Genomic DNA, 18,727 nt, shown 5'->3' on the forward strand with positions numbered 1-18,727 from the left:
AGGTGGAGCGAACCGGTTAGAACAGCAAAACCAGCATGATGTAGAGACCTATCAGAACCAACCGGGTCCATCTAATCAGGATGCTTGGACAAGCAAAGGGAAGAACCAACGGAACAACCAACGCCAACAACAATGCCATCAGAGATCGAGGAAACAGAACCACATATGGAAATAAACCAATTGTATTCGGAGTACACCATTCCTATACCAGACATTCTCCTTAATGCAGAAGGGGATTTTAGGATCTATAATTTCTCTTCATTTGGTGTTACTCCAGAACTAATACAGCTGTTATCCAAGGGACTTTCGTTTGTTCCAACAAGAGCAGATGGCCCAAGGACTTTATTAGATTTTAAAGTATACCTACTTAAGTTAAATTTAAGTATTATGTTGGGGGCTACCAATCTTTGTAACAGTGAACACAGGATTTCTAGTGTGTTTAATCCTCCTTTACACCCAGTAGTAAGCGTTTTTGAAAAAAATGTGTGAATTGGATTTAAGAGCATGTTTGAATAAAACCAGAGGTGTACATAGGGATAACAACCTTACTCTTAATGAAAGGGAACTATTAACTGACTTGAGAACATGTAATATCAGGGTCATGAAACCAGATAAGGGTGGGGGATTCGTTTCTATGGATCAAATGAGTGAAGCATATGTAGAAGTGTCACTGAATGAAGTGAATAGTGCTTATAGAAGAATCAGAGCCCATATCAACAAATTATTTTTAGAATCGTCTATTGATATTGATTTATTTCATTATTTAATATTACTGCTCCCTTACTTCCTGTTATTTTGGGAATACCAAAAATACATAAAAACCTTGAGAAACCCCCCTTAGGCCTATAGTTGATGGGTGGCAGTCTATCACTTATAGTTGTGCTAAAGTTGTGGATACTAAACTGAAAAAGTATCTTGACTCTGAAAAACAAATATGTCGTGACTCCTGGAGTTTCCTTGAGGAAATAGATAAACTTTCGTATCACGGTGAATATAACTTTATTACCGCTGATGTTCATAGGTAAGTACTAGGCTATCTGCCCAGGGGCATTTATAAGCCTAGCCACAGAGTGATGGCTTTCGCCTCCCCATTACATTAGTAACCTGGGCCTCTGTCTAACAGGGCTCCTGAAGTGATCCCAGGGTAGAACTTACGATTACCCATCGACTCATCAAGATTTCTCTTGAAAAGGGTCAGAGAGGAGCTCTGTCGAATATGGATTGGGATTCTATTCCAGAGTGAGGGGAGTCACTGGGACAGGAATCTATCCCTCCAGTATGTCCTGTTTATTGTTGTGCATAGGTTCAAATCGCTAGAACGAGTGGTTCTGCAGGATCTCGTTTTTTTTGAGGTGAAGCATGTCCATTAGTTCAGGGTTTGACATGGCCCTATAGGTCAGGCATAGGTCACCTCTGAGCAGCCGGTAAGCGACTGAGAAGAGCTGGAGCTTTTTTAGTCGTGCTTCATAGGGTAATTGTTTAAGGCCCTTAATCCTCTTAGTGAGGTACTTCTGTGGTCTTTCTAGTTGTTGCAGGTGTCTAGTGAGGTACATCCCAAATGGGGCATTGTACTCTATTATAGGCCTAATGAGTGAGGAGTAAAGGGGCACAATCACCTCCTTGGATCTGGATGAAAAACCCTTTGTGATCAGGTGTGCCACATAGAAGGATTTCCTGACCATTTTGGCTATGTGGTTCTCAAAGGAGAGCATGCTATCTACTTGGGTACCCAGGTCCCTAATTACTTCTTCTGTACTTAGTGGATTCCCATCTATACGGTAGTTTGTAGGTACTTTGTTTTTCCCAAATGGGATTACTATGCATTTTTTGGCATTTAGCTTGAGGCTGTGACTTTGACACCAGGTGTTTGTCTCTGAGAGACCCTTTTGCAGGATGTCTGTGTCAGCCGGAGAGTCAATTATTGCACCCAATTTACAGTCATCTGCGAACTTGGTTAGCCACAGTCCCTCTGCATTTGCCTGTACTTCAGAGAAATATATACCGAACAGGAGGGGTCCCAGGACTGACCCCTGTGGGACTCCGCTTGTGACTGGTTTAGAGTCAGACATGGCGCCTGCCACTCTTACCATGTGGGTTCTGTCTGAGAGCCAATTGGCAACCCATCTCATGACATGGGGGTTGATATTTAAGCTGGTGAGTTTGTCTATGATTCCTAAGTGCGGGATGGTGTCGAACACCTTAGCAAGATCCAGATATGCTGTGTGGACCACCTTCCCTTTATCTATGGCCTTGGTGAATGTTTCGAAGAAGTCGACCAAGTTCAGGAGGCAAGATCTGCCTTTAACAAAGCTGAACTGGGTGGGGCCCAGTGTCTGGAGGTTCCCAATGTCCCTGTTAATGAGCTCCATGACAATGCATTCCATGGCTTTGCAGACCAAGCTAGTCAAACTTATAGGGCGATAGTTCCCAGGGTCAGTTGTGGCACCACCTTTGTGGAGTGGTACGACTGTTGCTGCACGCCATTCTTTGGGTACATAGCCTGTAGAGAGGCTGAGTTTGAATAGTGTTTTGAGATGGGGGGTTAGTTCATTTTGAAGCTCGTGTAAGACGCTCGTGTAAGACACAACCTGGGATACCAACTGGTCCCATTGATGCTGTGTTTTTGGCCTTTGCAAGGGCTGTCTTTACTTGTGTGTCTGAGATATCTGGAGCGCCACATTCTACTGGGATGGGTGCTAGCCCCTTTGGTGGAGGGGGGGGTGAAGTTTGCACTGAACTTGTCAGCCAGGATGTTGGCAATGTCGGTTGGTTCAGTGTATTTATGGCCATTATGCACTAGCTCGGAGCATATCTGAGAGTTTGCCCCTAGACTCTTGACATAGTTAAAGAAGGCCTTGTGGTTATCCTTAGAGTCATTGGCTATTTTTCTTTTGAAGTTGGCCTTGGATGATTTAATGAGGGAGTGCAGTTTTTTACTGATGTTAATCAGAGATGCCTTCTTATTTTGGGATTTTGTTCTATCTTGCAGAAGTTTCCTCCTTCTGTTGTAAAGTTTATTTATGGCCGGGGTCCACCAGACTGGCATCCTTTTTTTTGAGGAGTTGGTCTTGGTTTTACTTGGGATGGCTTGGTCCATGCATTCTTGAAGGTGTTCATAGAATGCACTTGTAAAGGATTCTGCTGATGGGTCATCATTTTCCATTTGATTGGGAGCTTTGAAACTTCCCACCTTGGTCTTGAGGAGTGTGAAGTTGGCTTTAGAGAAGTTTTTTACCTTGATTTCCTTGACTGTGGGGGGGGGGGGGTCGGGATATGAATGTCCAGTGTGATTAGTTTGTGATCTGATCTTACCAATGACGAGTTTACCTCAGGTGTGGAACATAGGTTCCCCATGTTGGTGATGACCAGGTCCAGTATGTTGTCACCTCTTGTGGGAGTGGTGACCAGCTGTTCCAGGGCATTTGAGTTTATAAACTCAAGGAAGTGTTGGGCTAGGGCGTTTGAGCTTGAGTAGTTTTCCCAGTCAGTGTTTGGATAGTTGAAGTCACCCAGTAGCATGGTTTTGGGTAGAATCTTCATACTTTCTAATGTTCTCAGGAATGCTGTGTGAGGGTCCTGAGACAAGGTGGGAGATCTGTAGCAAGCTATAAATTGAACAGTCAATTTACCCGCTGTCAATTGCACTTGGATGGACTCAGATTCTCCGTGCTATGCTACTAGCCTGGAGGTGTGGGTGTTCTTGATGAATATGGACACACACCCTCCTTTTGTGTTCCGGTCCTGGTTTTGGGACCTAAAGGTATGGTAGGAGTTATAGGTTGGTAGTGCTGTGGTGCTCTCTAGAGCCTTGAACCAGGTTTCTGTCACTGCACATACGTCGATTTCTTCCATACTAAGGTGTGAAAGACTTATACACCATAATACCTCAAGAGTTAAGTGTGCATTGGGTTATTGAGTTTTTAACTATGAAGGCAGCTGAACACTGTGAGATTTATTTGATAGAGAGTCTCTTAGATATAGTGCTGAAAAACAACTTTATGTTTGAGAAAGAATATTTCCTTCAGAAGAGTGGGGTAGCCATGGGATCACCATGTGGGGCTAGTTTTGCCAACACAGTTATGGCGTACTGGGAAAAATATTTTATTTTTGAAAATTCCCCTATAATGGAACATATTTATTTGTATACCCGGTACCTAGATGACATCTGACTGATTTGGAAGGGTGATGAGGAGTCAGACACTACTGACTTCCTAAGGTTTACCCACCATTTTGATAGCCATTCCATCGAATTTTTGGATGTTCAGCTGATTAAAGATGACCTTAATCATAGATAAGAAAGGCTACCTACTCTAATACCTTTCTGCACTTTGAAAGTGCTTATCCATATCATAAAAAGAAGGGTGTAGTGAAAGGCCAACTGGTAAGGGCATCACATATGATATCATTAGATGAATTCTTTAGAGATGAATGTAACAACCTAAAGGATATGTTCCTGAGGAGAGGGTATCCATCTGACCTTATCAACGAATTGAGAATAGAGGTCTTAATAAGAGGAATATTGGGCATTTTGTCCCTATATTAAATCAGTTCACTAACCCAGTAAGTGTCGGACTTGTTCCCCATGAAAATTACACTACTGTTTCTTTGAATAACTTGGAAGTAAGTGATGCAACAGACTTTATAACTAGTCTTATAACTACCTTTTTGACTGATATAAGAGAAATAAGAAACATAATTTGTAAAAATTGGGTTATTCTTATGGAAGACCATACTTTAAGAGTTGGATATGCACCACGAATAATTTTTAAGAGGGGTAGAACGTTGAAAAATTTACTTGAACACCCCTTGCCACTTTCAGTACAGAGTTTTGGGATGAATACATGTGGCTGTTGTGCATATTGCAAGTTCATTTCAACTGGAGAGTCTATTGTGATATGTGGGGTTTCATACAGTATTAAGGAGAAGTTTAACTGTAATTCTGTTGGTGTTGTTTACTTGGCTCAGTGCCAGCAATGTACTTCATTTTACATTGGTAAGACTGTAAGACATTTTAAACAGCGCATGTATGAGCACCAATACAGCATTAATAAAAACAACTTATGCCTTGGCCTGACATGTCGAAAAGAATTCTGGTCATACTTTTAAATACAATAATTGACTAAGTAGTAAAAAACATCAGAGGGGGACCTTGGACTTTGGAATTGGAACTAAGGGAATTGTTGTGGCAAGTGAAATTTAATGCATTTTCCTTTCCAGGTCTAAATGAAAATTGTTCCAAGTCTTGTTTTTTTAAACTAAAAACACTTGTAAGATAAAGACATTTGTAAGATGAAAATCATGATTGTTTAACTGTTCATTATATCTGACTTGTGGACCTGTTCCTTTAAATGGGTGTTACTTTTAAGTGTATAATTGATTTATTGGGAATACTTTTAATATAAAACTGAGGATGGGACTGCATACTATTGTCTGAGGAAGTTCAATGTAATTGGGTTTGAACGAAAGTGCTTACGTGCAGTTGTTCTTGATTAAATACGTGCTTGGTTTTTAAATGTTGGAGCCTTTTCTTCCATTTTTTTGTGTTTTTTTATCTTCACACTATTTTGGTCAGACTTTTCATACTACAAGTTACATAAAGAAATGCCATTTTTACCTTCATGTTTTAGATTCAAGCTATTTATAGAAATGACAATTTATTGTATGTAAACATACATATTTGTTTATCACTAACCTTTTGGAATTAAGTACTTATGCATTTATATTTTGGCATCATGTCTGCTAAACATATGCAAAACACATTTGATAATAGAAACTTTAAAAACCCTCTCTCTATCCTCCATGCTACAGACACTGAACACTAGCGCACACTGGAAACAGATTTTAGTGAAAAAGGTCTCACTGCTCTTCTAGACAGGTACCACCCCTCAAATTTCACACTGACATTAGGGAGCTGAAAAATATAACTATCCTGCACAACTCAGCTCTTTTCAAAGATATTCTGCTGATGAGCAAAGGAATATATACTCAGAATAAAAAGCAATGTCTTTCAGCTTCTCCTGTTAGGGGTCGCCACAGTGGATTATCGGTCCGCAGATTAATTGACAGTGGAGTTTTTACAGTATCGAGGTGCCCAACCTTCACAGAAGGCACACGCGCACACGCGCACACCTACCTGCATGTCTTTAATACTCACTCATCTGCAGGGAGAACATGCAGATTCCACACAGAAGATGCCCCAGCCCAGAATCGAACTGGAGGGCCTCTTGCTGTGAGGCAACTCAGAATAACTTCTGTTTGAATCTACCTTCCTTCTGGCCAGTTCTTACTACAATTTTTATTACCTTTATGGAAGGTACAAGTTGTTATTCTCCAAAAGAAAATGTTAGTTTTGGTTTGTGGGCTGTGCTCCATTCATTTTACTTTTTAAGTTTACTATCCATACACATAGCCAATGAGAGCAAATGCCAAATATGTAATGACAAATCATAAATTCTACATTTTTGAGAGGCTGTTCTAAAAACAGCATGCTATTAAATTGTTTCAGTCTTCTGTATTAACTTATCTAGATTAATTCAGTGTGGAGAATATTTTGTATAGTGGAATGCACTTTGGCAAACAACACATTTAGGTCTCATGTAAAGGTAGGTGGCCAGGTGACAAGCATCAGGCAAAGGTTTTGTTGGGTAGCTCCAGTGAAGACGCACTATGATCAATGAAGAATTCAAATGTACATTAACAAGCTTAAAAAGAAATAAGTCATATACATTCAGAACGGCCATAAAGCTGAAACACCTGATGTCCTTATCCTCTCTTAGAAGAGGTTTTAAGGAATCACACAGTGAAAACTCTAGTTTGGCTAGGATTTTCTTGTAATTTTTTACTAATAGGATTGGGAATGTCAGGAAAAATGGGTTTAGTTTACCTGCTGTGACCTCATTCACTGCCTACTGTCAAAGTAATGTGTTCAGGATAATTACTAAGTGTACAAGGTATTATTCTGTATCAGCTGTGTAGTATAGCTTGTAAATATATCGCCAGACTCCATCCACATGCAAAAAAAAACAAACAAAAAAAAACTTTGCAAATGCAGTTTTACTGAATGAAACTGCTCATTTTATGCATGGTTACAGCAGGAAATCACTTGTCTACTGTGATTTTTTTTACATGCTTTGAAGTCTAATGCACAGTTTATAGAAAAGGCAGTATCCAGAAAAATCACTGCGGCTTAGTGGTTGCCATGACAAAATTCTGTGCCTTTCTGCTAAATGTAACTGACTTGTCATTCTAAAATGTAAAGATCTGACAGGCACTGCTCTTATTTTGAATCGACTGAGTGGCAGTATTTGAAGCTTGTTGCAGAGCCAGAATGGAAATGCTAAATGTATTTCCTCTTTATTTTACATAATGAATATTATGAGAAGTAATTAAAAAACACAGTGATAGCTGGAGCAGTTCAGTTCTTGCTGTGTCATTATTAACTGGTTTCCCCATGACAAATTCCCTGCAATTCCTGCAAGTAAATCTAATGTGGCCAGAAGTTCTCCTGTATTCAAAGTGCGGGAGAGGAAAACTGTGGAAATTGCAGTACTTTTCTGCACAATTGCCCAATTCATTAGCCATGATAAAAATGATGAGTGGATGTGGCTCTCGGGAATATACTGCTACCCGGGAGTACAAAAATGCTTGTTATAAAGGGTGTGACTGCTGAACCGTCAAAACGTTTATTAATGTAACAGACATATGAAAAAAGTATTTTGAGTGAAAATGTTTTACATTTAGTTTTATTTGCAATAAGTGTATTTGCATTGACATACTAATAAATAAAAGAAGAATGGTTTCAGAGCCTTCAGACATGAATTTCAGTATTTTTATGAGCAGGGAAATAATACTTTAAAGATTTTGCTTTGTCCAGCTTCCTGCAACGTGATGGCCTCAAATACAGAACTGATGAATTCATAACAGAAAACTACCTGAATAAGAGGAGTAAATTCTTACATGTAGGTCTTGTGCCCTGTAGAGAGCTCTGTGGTTTGATAGCAAGACTGGATAGCCATTTGTAGACAGTGGAGGTGAGCTGAATCTCAAACCAGCTTTCATATACAGTGAGAGAAAGACAGGGAAAGGATGGTAGATTCCAGTGTGCACTAGTGAAAGTGAATAAATATGACCATCATGATGCCAAGCCATGCTGTTTCTTTTCCTTCAGAAGTGTGAAACGTGTCTCAGAATTTGGTAAACAATGACCACTCACGTACTATTATGAATTTCCCAGTCAGACATGAGCTGCCCCACAGAACTACAAAGCAGAACATTAACATTGAAAAGCAAACCCAAGTTAGAGTCAGACATTTAATTGAAAAAGGACTGTATATTGTACATTAAGTCAAATCCATGACTGGAATGCCAGCTACAGAGAAGAAAGCACAAAAATAAAACCTTCCTGTGTTTATAGAAGGTCTGTCTTGCACTAGGAGGTGTGGATTTGGTTTGGCTACTGAGTGAAGAAAAGAGAAGAGAAATTACAGATTATGGAAAACAGTGACTTTGAAAGGGTCAATACTGCAACTATGTGCTATGGTAGAGGTTACCTTCCTAATCTTATCTGCAACAAAAGGATATGATTCATGGACAAAACAGTGAAACAAACCCCGAAAGCCACAAATATTTTAACCTTTTTTTTGCAGGGGAGCAAGCCCACCTACACTTGATGTATGGGTGAGACCCCCCCCCCCACTTCCATAAATTATATATACCAACTCCATGGTTCCACATCAATGGAGAAAGGACAACACCAATTGTTCACTGATAGTGGCTTTTAACAATAAAGCCATCATGCTGTGGTCACTCAGGCAAACTCATTCACCAAAAACTCACATTACCCAGGAATAAAATTCTCTCAAAGTATGTGACTAACCACACATCCCTGTAGCATTATGAGGTGTGTGTTAAAAACTACCAGCTGCATATCTGAGTAAAGGTATAGGCACCCACAGACTGGGTTGTCTGACTGTATCAAAAAAGTAAATGTAAGAGCACATTAAAGGAGAAAAAAATGTATGCATTTTTTTTTAATTAGGGAAATAATGTATTGAAGGCTCTTGTGAAAAGCTCTAGGTAGCATTAATGGAAACAAAGAAAGAAGCACATATAGTCACCCAACTCTGCCCATGCAAATAACACATAAGCCATTTTCTGATCAACCCACCTGTTGACCCATCTAATTAACAAAAAATACATGAAATAAACATGCTTTGAACATGCTAAGATATATGTACTGGACAACAGATATTGGTCACTGCCATATAAAAAAGTAACAAACACTTGAAGTACAGGATAACAGAACTGAGTTTTTAACTGAATTACAGGAAGTTCATAAAAAATCGTCTTGAAGTATTAGCTTGCAAATTTTAAAACCGTGACAAATTGTGGATCAGGCAATAATGAAGTTAGAAAACAGCAATGATTGATTATCAGATAAAAATAATTATGCAGGTAGGTCAAGCTGGTGTATCAATTAATGTACTGTTAAGGAGGAGGAGGAAGAGTCAAGGACTGTAAGGCATAGAGGTGAAATGGCCAACATAAAAATCAAGCTACAGAATGGTAGCACTAGGGAAAGGCAGGTCGATAATGTTGATGGTAAGATTAAAAAAAAAAAAACATTTGGAAGGCTGGCAACATTGATGCATCTAATCATGATGAATGGGATTTATTTAGGCAACTTCTTGATGAATGGCATGAGATGTGGAGGTCAGCCAGAGACAGAATTACCTGGAGAGAATATTGATATTACATAAGCAGTGGTACAGAAAATTTGGAAAAGATGGAACATCATAAATAATAACACAGGGAAATACTATGAATGATTAATAGGAGGAAAGTGGATCAGTGTACAGAGTGCAACACAAACAAGTTGCAGAAAGTGTATTTTAAAAAGCTAGAGGGCTAAAGTGATCCAGACTGATTTTTAATCTAACAGGACAGAATTAAGTGGGTCAGAGACATATAGTTTAATAAGAGGAATATGCTAGCAGGTAGCCTCTTCTACATGGGACAAAAGAGAGTCGGGAAGAAGGGACTGAGAAAGTACAACAATAGCAAGTGGAGGTCAGCCAAACAGCAAAAGTGTCTGACAGGAGTGATCTGGAATACAGTTCTGGAAAGTCTATAAGATAAGGTAGACATTGCCTGGTGGTATGGTTAAAAGCAGTAACTAAAGAGTGGTAATGTCGGAGCCAGGTAAGGTTGGTAAAAGGTCACAGAAAGAAATGAGACTGCTAGGGAGGCAACTAAGTAGGACTGCAATGTGAGAGATGAAGGTGACATGAAAATGGAAGCTAAATATAAAACGGAAGAAGATAAAATTAGGTACCAATAAGAGGTTATCATAAACAGAGAAAGATAAATTGCTTTATGACATTCACAGGGCAAAGGTCAGTAAATATTTGGCATGGAAACTTAAAGAGGAAGGGTACATAACTCATTTCCAAAGGAGTTCTGGAAGTTTACACCATAACTTCCAATGGGCAAAGCCTAAGCTTTTTGACAGAATCAAATTTTGTCTTCACATTTCAAACAAATGTTCATATCTCTGGAACCATAGGTGTTATTAAAGAAATGTAAATGGCAAACTCTTCAACACAAACTGTTTTTATAGTGGTAGTATCCTTTAGGTTCTGTTTTTATAAGTCACAGTCAACTCAGTAAATATTAAGTTTGTAATACTTTATAAATATCTCAGCAGCCATTCATGTTACTCAGTGGTGTTACTAGTCCTTTTTTTCACCTAACTGAGACCTTTCATATGAGGCCAAACAGAAAAGAATTAAATTTATCACAATATAAATAAATATTACATGATCAATAATTAATCTCTCTACTTGCACTAGACAGAGGTCAAATATCAACAAAGTTGTGTTTGCCATTGTGTAAGCTTTAATATGAAAACTTTTAATACTTTTAATACTTTGTATGGTCCAAAACACAAAGGTCGTTGCTCTGCCAAAATCCAGCGATACGTATGTAGCAATCCAAAATAAAACAAAGTAACGAAGCTGGATACTGCTGGCTGTATAAAAACGATTTATTATCATAGAACAGAACAGTACAAAATGAGCGCTTTCGGGCTATTACCCTTCATCAGATAAAGTTTACCACAACTAAAAACTGCTTTTAAAAGTCACTTTACCCAATCAAATTCAGTAAAAAACCCGCCTTTTACAAAGTGTGGGCTTAAGGGGGACAACATCGTTCAACCCTGGATCCCTATGTGCTGTTAGTTCCAGGATCCACTTAGATTCAGCCAACTCAGTGTTTAGTTTAATATCACCCCCCCTATGGGTCAGATTTAAATTAACAATGACTCTAAAAGTAAATCTATGGGAGGGATGTTCTTTAACATGCCTGTATAAGGCATTGCGTTCATCTTTGTTCTTAATATTGGACAAATGCTGGAGAATTCTAACCTTCAGCATCTGATTAGTCTTGCCCACATAAAAGCTCGAACACGAGCAGCACTCCGCAATGTAGACTACATCTGTAGTCCTACAAGTTGCCCTTCCCTTGAACATATATAACCTATGATTGTTAGGATGTCGAAACTCTACCCCTTTTTTAATAAGCCCACAAGCCTTGCAGGAACCACAAGCAATGGTCCCCACTCTACCCATAGGTCTCCCACTCCCAGATACCTTCTTCTCCTTGCACAATAAGTCCTTTAAATTCCTATTTCTCTTGTAAATGAATTGAGGACGAACTCCCACCATGTCCCTCAAACATTCATCACTCACAATTATGTTCCAATTTTTTCGTATGATGTCGCAGACCCCTCTCGCATCACTTCCATAAGTGAGTGCCACCTTACGATGATTAGGTCTGGTTACATCTATCACTTTATTGATTGTGGTGATATGTGTTGAATCTATCCAAGGCCTATACTTTGTATGTCTGAATGATTTATTCTTCTCTATGATGTCACCAACCATCCTCTCACTATAGCCCCTATTTGCAAAACACTCACCAAGATATCCTACCTCCTCTTCATATTGTTTATTGTCCTTGCTTATCCTTGAAATCCTTCCCAACTGACCCTGCACCACATTGGGAAAAGTATGTCTCGGATGCATGCTATCGTATGATAGCAGAGTGTTCCTCCAACACTCTTTCCTGAACAACTTAGAACAAAAACCATCCTTGTTTTGCGTCAGGCATACATCTAAAAAATCTATAGCCTCTCTTGAAGCTTTTACACTAAACCTAAAAAAAGTGGTAGTAGTGTGTAAATAGTCTATGAACAACTTCAAATCCTCATCTGCCCCCTTCCACAAAACAAAAATGTCATCTACAAAATGCAGGTACATAAACAATTGTTCTTTCCAAGCATGGTCACAAAACACATGTGTCCTTTCCCAATGGGAGAGGACAAGATTTGCATATGTATTGGCACAGGGGGTACCCATGGCTATCCCCTGTGCCTGCCTATATATGCTATCTGTCCCTTGAAAGATGTTGTTCTCCAAAACAAGGGTCAGTAACTCAACTATCAGCTCTATCTTGTTATGTGTGAGTTCTAATGATACTAAAAGTGTCTTCACCGCCTGTAAACCATAATCATTATTGATCACAGTGAACAGATTGCTGACATCCAAGGTGACCATTAAATAGTCCCCTGTCAAGTCTTCTTGTTTTATATCACCAACTAAAGTAAGAAAGTGTCCTGTATCCATTAAGATATGTTCCATAGAAGCTACATATGGTCTAAGGGTTACCTCTAACCAAATAGATATGTTTTCAGTGACCCACCCCCTGCCCGATACTATCAGTCTAAGAGGTGGGTCAGTTAAACTCTTATGTACCTTGGGAAGTGCTTTAAAACAGGGTTATCGGTTTATCAATGAGTAGAAATTCTAATTGCTGGGGTGTAATTAACAGTCGTTGACACAAACCCGCAATTTACTGTGAACCCTATCAACAATTCTTCTTACATCGATGGGATTGATGATATTATGCGTCCTGTATCAGACAAAAGTGTATTCAATCTATTAGTATACCAGTCAGGATCTAAAACGACAAGCGACCCACCTTTGTCGGCCGTCTTAATTGTAATGTCAGTGTACCCACATAACCTGGCCAAAGCTAGTCTTTGCTCGTTGGTTAAATTATAATATTTATCTCTATCCTTCTGCTGAAAATAATGTATCAAATCATGATCACATTGGTTAATAAATAATTGTAAAGCCGGTGTTAAGGCCGGTACAAAATCACTGGGCTTTCTCAAGGCAGTGCTGTCGCTGTTACCAAAAAGTTTGCCTAGCATCAAATTATGACAATAGTACATAATATCCAATAATACCTCCTGATATGTACACATCTTATCAGGAGGTATTATTGGATATTATGTACTATTGTCGTAATTTGATGCTAGGCAAACTTTTTGGTAACAGCGACAGCACTCAAGCTACCTTGAGAAAGCCCAGTGATTTTGTACCGGCCTTAACACCGGCTTTACAATTATTTATTAACCAATGTGATCATGATTTGATACATTATTTTCAGCAGAAGGATAGAGATAAATATTATAATTTAACCAATGAGCAAAGACTAGCTTTGGCCAGGTTATGTGGGTACACTGACATTACAATTAAGACGGCCGACAAAGGTGGTTCGGTTGTCGTTTTAGATACTGACTGGTATACTAATAGATTGAATACACTTTTGTCTGATACAGGGACGTACAATATCATCAATCCCATCGATGTAAGAAGAATTGTTGATAGGGTTCACAGTAAATTGCGGGGTTTGTGTCAACGACTGTTAATTACACCCCAGCAATTAGAATTTCTACTCATTGATAAACCGATAACCCCTGTTTTTAAAGCACTTCCCAAGGTACATAAGAGTTTAACTGACCCACCTCTTAGACCGATAGTATCGGGCAGGGGGTGGGTCACTGAAAACATATCTATTTGGTTAGAGGTAACCCTTAGACCATATGTAGCTTCTATGGAACATATCTTAATGGATACAGGACACTTTCTTACTTTAGTTGGTGATATAAAACAAGAAGACTTGACAGGGGACTATTTAATGGTCACCTTGGATGTCAGCAATCTGTTCACTGTGATCAATAATGATTATGGTTTACAGGCGGTGAAGACACTTTTAGTATCATTAGAACTCACACATAACAAGATAGAGCTGATAGTTGAGTTACTGACCCTTGTTTTGGAGAACAACATCTTTCAAGGGACAGATAGCATATATAGGCAGGCACAGGGGATAGCCATGGGTACCCCCTGTGCCAATACATATGCAAATCTTGTCCTCTCCCATTGGGAAAGGACACGTGTTTTGTGACCGTGCTTGGAAAGAACAATTGTTTATGTACCTGCGTTTTGTAGATGACATTTTTGTTTTGTGGAAGGGGGCAGATGAGGATTTGAAGTTGTTCATAGACTATTTACACACTACTACCACTTTTTTTAGGTTTAGTGTAAAAGCTTCAAGAGAGGCTATAGATTTTTTAGATGTATGCCTGACGCAAAACAAGGATGGTTTTTGTTCTAAGTTGTTCAGGAAAGAGTGTTGGAGGAACACTCTGCTATCATACGATAGCATGCATCCGAGACATACTTTTCCCAATGTGGTGCAGGGTCAGTTGGGAAGGATTTCAAGGATAAGCAAGGACAATAAACAATATGAAGAGGAGGTAGGATATCTTGGTGAGTGTTTTGCAAATAGGGGCTATAGTGAGAGGATGGTTGGTGACATCATAGAGAAGAATAAATCATTCAGACATACAAAGTATAGGCCTTGGATAGATTCAACACATATCACCACAATCAATAAAGTGATAGATGTAACCAGACCTAATCATCGTAAGGTGGCACTCACTTATGGAAGTGATGCGAGAGGGTCTGCGACATCATACGAAAAAATTGGAACATAATTGTGAGTGATGAATGTTTGAGGGACATGGTGGGAGTTCGTCCTCAATTCATTTACAAGAGAAATAGGAATTTAAAGGACTTATTGTGCAAGGAGAAGAAGGTATCTGGGAGTGGGAGACCTATGGGTAGAGTGGGGACCATTGCTTGTGGTTCCTGCAAGGCTTGTGGGCTTATTAAAAAAGGGGTAGAGTTTCGACATCCTAACAATCATAGGTTATATATGTTCAAGGGAAGGGCAACTTGTAGGACTACAGATGTAGTCTACATTGCGGAGTGCTGCTCGTGTTCGAGCTTTTATGTGGGCAAGACTAATCAGATGCTGAAGGTTAGAATTCTCCAGCATTTGTCCAATATTAAGAACAAAGATGAACGCAATGCCTTATACAGGCATGTTAAAGAACATCCCTCCCATAGATTTACTTTTAGAGTCATTGTTAATTTAAATCTGACCCATAGGGGGGGTGATATTAAACTAAACACTGAGCTGGCTGAATCTAAGTGGATCCTGGAACTAACAGCACATAGGGATCCAGGGTTGAACGATGTTGTCCCCCTTAAGCCCACACTTTGTAAAAGGCGGGTTTTTTACTGAATTTGATTGGGTAAAGTGACTTTTAAAAGCAGTTTTTAGGTGTGGTAAACTTTATCTGATGAAGGGTAACAGCCCGAAAGCGCTCATTTTGTATTGTTCTGTTCTATGACAATAAATCGTTTTTATACAGCCAGCAGTATCCAGCTTCGTTACTTTGTTTTAATACTTTGTATGGAGCATGTTTTTGAAATTATTAATGCAGATATGAACAAGTGATATTTGACATCAGTAGGATGTAACTGCAGAAACACCTATAGGTACCACCAGGCTGTAATGAGTAAATGCATTAGTAAAATTTTTATTTCTCTAAATTTAACAACCCCACATATAAAAATTCCACCTAGCCCTGCTAGATGGAGACATTCATCCTAACCTCGGCCCAAACAATATTCCCAACACTGTACCAAGCAACTCTTACATAACTAATACACATACTCCTAATAAACCTCCAAACTCCCTTTCTATAGCACATCTTAACATTCGAAGCATTAAAAACAAGATTGCCCATCTTCATGCCCTATTAGAATTCTACCAATTTGACATCCTATGTTTATCTGAAACATGGCTAAAACCCTCCATTAATGACAATGAAGTCACCCCACCTGCCTACAATATCCTTAGATTAGACCGTATTAACAAAAAGGGAGGGGGTGTAGCAGTCCTTTATAAAAACAATCTACAAGTTACCACTTCAAGCATAAATCTACCTATATTTAATAACGCTGAAATCCTTGTCACCAAACTTCAAATCAACAAATTCAAATCCATTAACATTGCTTGTATCTACCTTCCCCCTGGAAATAACATTAATACCCTTGAATGTATTCTAAACTGGCTATCACTCAATCTTGCACAAGAAACTATAGTACTTGGAGACTTTAACATTGACTGGAAGTCCTGTAGTACCTCTCATCCCACCACCCATATTAATCTTTATGGCTACTCACAAGTCATCACCTCCACTACAAGAATTAATAAAACCAACAGCAAGGAAAGCACATTAGATCGGATCCTGACAAACTCTTCACATCTCACATACGAAGCAGGAACCCTCCCTGATGATCTGAGCGACCACTCATTTACATATATCATCAGACACAAAACTAGCATACCTAACCCAAATACCTATCGGACAATTCGGACTAAAACATTCTTCAACCCTGAACTTTTCCAGCTAGAACTCAAACACTGCAATTGGTCACCACTAAAAATACTCCCTCTAGATAAAGCAGTTGACGACTTTAATTCCAAATTCTTAGCCATCCTTGACCAACATGCCCCAGGACGCTCTATTAGAAATAAGGCTAAAACTGCCCCTTGGCTCACCATAGCTACTAAACAGAAAATTCTCCTTAGAAACAAATCTTGGGCAAAATGGTGCACTACCAGGAATTTTACAGACCACCAAACCTTTAGACAACCTGGAAATACTACTAAAAAAGCTATACTATTAGATAAACAAAACTTTTACATCCAACTTCAACAAACTAACCAAAGGAACCCACAAAAGTTCTGGTCCAGCATCAACAAACTCCTACACCCAGGCCAATCAACTACACCTAGCCCACAAGCCTCTAGCCATGAGAATCCAACACAAACCACCAATGCCTTTAATTCTTTCTTTACAGATGCCATTCAAACACTAGCTAAGCAATTATCTCCAAGTTCCCCTAATCTAAACACCTCACAAACTTACCCGATTCCATCATTTCAGCTAAAACCTGTTCCTACTTCCTTCATTTGCTCTCTTCTAGAAAAACTAAAACCTACTACCCCCTCTGATGACCATCTACCTGTAGAATATCTGCAAAAAGGAGCCAAAGCCATAGCCTTCCCCATTTCCATACTAATAAACAGAACTATAACCGAAGGATATATCCCATCTACCTGGAAAATCTCACACATCATCCCCCTTCATAAAGGCGGAAACTCCATTGACATTTCAAACTACAGACCAATAGCTCTACTCTCTCCACTAGCAAAAATTATGGAAAAATGTGTCCATAAGCAACTACTCACCCATCTTATCAAAAATAACATACTTGCCAACTGTCAACATGGGTTTAGACCTAACCACAGTACCACCACAGCTCTACTCTCCTTCACAGACTGTATAAATTCAAACAGTTATAATAATACTCTTTCCTTGTCTGTCTTCATTGATTTATCTAAGGCTTTTGACATGGTTAACCACCAGCTCCTTATAGAAATACTTAAATCTCTTTCTCTTGATACACTTGTCTTAAAATGGTTCAAATCCTACTTAGATAATAGACAACAGGCAGTACTATGGGAAAACAATCTATCTTCTCACCTCCCCATTTCTCTTGGTGTTCCCCAGGGCTCCATATTAGACCCACTGTTATTTTCCATTTTCATTAACGACCTCCACCAAGCAATTCCACATGCAACCTGCATTCAATATGCAGACGACTCCACCATTATTTGCTCAGCTAAAACTCCTACCGAGCTACAGTCCCTGACACAAAAAGCATTTAATACAGTTGAGCAATGGTTTTTAAACCGTTGCCTCCTACTTAACCCTAAAAAACTAAACTTCTACTCTTTGCTCCTACTCGCAGGTCAACCCCTCTTCACTTCACTCTTATATCCAAGAACGGGACTCTTATATCTCCTGACCTAACCACTAAACTTCTTGGAATAACCATAGATAATAACCTAAACTTTGATACTCATATTAACATCACTATAAAAACAGTAAATAAGAAACTGGGATCCCTTTACAGAATCAAACCCTTTCTTACTCCTTCAGCCAAAACCGCTATAGCTAGAACTCATTTAATCTCTACCCTACGCTATGCTTCACCCATATTTACCAATCTCTCAAAAAACAACCTCAACAGACTTGCTACCTCCTATCATAGTATTGCTAGATTTGCCACAGGTTCTCCTTTTAGAACACATCATTGCAACAACCTAAAACAATTAGGATGGCTAGAGTTCCAAAACCAGATACTATTTCACCAACTTGCTATTATCCATAAGATCCTGTATTACCCCACCTGTACACCTATACTGACTACTCTCATAACCCCCTACAACAATCTTAAGAATTTACGCTATTCTAATAGGCTACTTATTCCTACCAGCAAATCCAACAACTCAGCTGGAGATTCGTTGTTCTCTAACTCTGTAGGCAAACATTGGAACATACTTCCCTCTGAACTCCTATCTCTGTCCTCTATAATACTTTTTAAACAGAAAC

General features: G+C 39.1%; 1 protein-coding gene across 5 annotated transcripts in view; it reads right to left on the minus strand.

The window, feature by feature from the left end:
* Positions 1–18,727, minus strand: part of NAV3 (neuron navigator 3) — a 1,719,037-nt gene that overhangs the window by 515,646 nt on the left and 1,184,664 nt on the right. The window lies entirely within an intron of this gene.

Source organism: Protopterus annectens, chromosome 11.part0 (genome assembly GCF_019279795.1).
Source record: "Protopterus annectens isolate FY-2018-M chromosome 11.part0, PAN1.0, whole genome shotgun sequence".
NCBI lineage: Eukaryota > Metazoa > Chordata > Ceratodontiformes > Protopteridae > Protopterus > Protopterus annectens.